Source organism: Eurypyga helias, unplaced genomic scaffold, assembly GCF_000690775.1.
Source record: "Eurypyga helias isolate BGI_N326 unplaced genomic scaffold, ASM69077v1 scaffold27512, whole genome shotgun sequence".
Taxonomy (NCBI): Eukaryota; Metazoa; Chordata; class Aves; order Eurypygiformes; family Eurypygidae; genus Eurypyga; species Eurypyga helias.
The window spans coordinates 1-2,235 of record NW_010234485.1 but is presented as its reverse complement, the minus strand read 5'-3'; positions in this window follow the sequence as shown (position 1 = coordinate 2,235).

The following is a 2,235-nucleotide window of genomic DNA, read 5'->3' as shown; positions in this document are numbered from 1 at the left end:
CAACCTAGGGTAGAATTCTTCCCTCCTCTCTTAAAGAACCATACACAGGAGCTGTAACCAGCAGCCCAGATTTTTTTTTTTGTTTGCGATGTGGCTTATTTATTGGAGACACTAAAGTGTACAGTTAGGCTTGGCTCAGAGGCCTGATCAAATCTATGCACTCCTGAGCAAGGCAATAAGGGGGGTTGGATCCTAAATTTAATTTTCTTCCCTGCCTGCCCCTTTGATAAAAGGGGGTTGGGTTGTGGGGACTGCACAAATGCTATGTCCTGCTTTAGACTGAGCTGGCTTCTTCAACCCTTGTCTGCAGCAGAATTGGCCTAGCTGAGTATTGCTCAGCTAAGGCTTTATTCGGCAGAAAATGGCCAAAAAGGCCTGCTTGTCAGTCAGGATTTTGACTTGAAGGTCTTATTGCTAACAATGGGGTTACAATGACCAAATCTGACTTTTCTTAGTTTAGAACTCGCATTAAAAAAGCGCCTCCATCCCAAAAGCCTAACCTATTCTTGAGGTGGCCAAAAAGTGTACAGTTGTGTTTTGTCTAGGTACACTGTAGAATATTGTGGAATAATGTATAAATAGTTGACCTATAGCTGTTGAGTCAGAAGGACTTCCAGTGGTGCTTTGAAGTTCAAGAGGCTATTTTTTTTTTTTGTTAATCAAACTTAGCATATGGAATGTTGTGGAAAACTTTAAGAGATTTCTATTTACGTGTATGTAAAGTGACTTTTTCAGCTGCCTTGTACAGGACTGGACGTGATGTAACTTTACCCACTCCTCTTGCCTATAGCCTCAGCCATTTTAAAGTGATCAACCCCAGAGCACTGACAGACAAAATTCTTCCAACAAAACTTGGTTCTGTTTCCTTTTTCTATGTACATAGTAATTTTTAATAAATGTGGGGGTGGCTCTCTGCCTCTTCTTTGCCTCTATCGGGTGTCCCATCTGGGGGGAGGAGGGAGCACAATCATTGGGGGTGGGGGGTCTGAGTTGTTGCTAAATCTAATCATCCCTTGCAAAATTTCTCCATGCTGCTTTATTCCCTCATCTTGTGCTTATCGGTTACTTCTATGTCTGGTTTTGGATTTTTATTTTTTTAAATATGTATCTTGCTGTTACCGTTCTCCTATGCATCCCCCACAAGCTCTGACAGCCCCCAACCCCCCGGGTGCCTATTTTCCCTTGCCACCTTCCCCTTTGTGGGGCTGCGGGGGGCCAGGTGTGAGCCCTCGTCCTGGCCACCGACTTGTGAACTCGGTCGCCTCCCCACGCAGCAGCGCCCCCCGCCCCTCCCCTCCTTTTCCCGGAACGTCGTAAAAAATTCCCCTGCTCGTTTATCTTGGGGGGGGGGCAAGCCCCTCCTGCCAGACCGATTGAATCCCGGCTCCCGTTGCAGCGGGACCCTTCCCGAGGATATGCAGGCAGTAATGGGATTAAGCTGTCAGCGATGCCCGGCCGCAAACAAAACCAAGCAGGGGCGGAGGCCGGAGCCCTCCCCGCAGGAAGCATAGCCATCGGGGGGCCCTGGCCGCGGCTCCCCGCTGGGCGGCGGGTGGCCGAGGAGATTTCGATCAGCCCTTAACTTCTGGGTACCAGGCTCCGGCTCCGCGCCTTGGCAGGAGGAACAAATCGGGTGCCCGCAGCTCTCCCCTCGCACCGGGAGCGACACCCCGTTTGGGACAATTATACTCGCGGTAATTTTTAAGCGACTAGGGACGGAATTTATATATTTTTCTCCTCCTCCGCATTTTTTTTCTTTCCTCCCGGAAAAGCCAGGGTGTCCCGCTTCCAGCCGAAGGATGCGGTGGCATGCCAGCCGCTGGTCGCCAGCCCTTCCCGGCCTGCAAACGCCGGTTATACAGCGCTAGGGAGCACGATTCAGCCGTGCAACCCGTGTTATTAAAAGCTGTATATTTTTGCACCGCACGGTAAAAAAAAAAAGAACTTAATACTTGTGAAAAGTCCTCACACTGTTTAATAGAAACATAAGTGCCTGGCTGGCCCCAATTAACACCTGGTGATTATAATGCATTCCTAAAATGGGGTGTCAGACGCCAAATTGTGAATAAAGCTATCTAATTAATCTTCATAGGATGACACTGATAAACAATTCTATATTTAAATAAAGATCAAGGAACCGAATGCTTATTTGTTTACACTGACAGAAGATAAAGTTAACTACCCTTGCGCTCCGCTCCGTAATGTGATTTACTGCGACAAAGAGCAGGCAGCGGG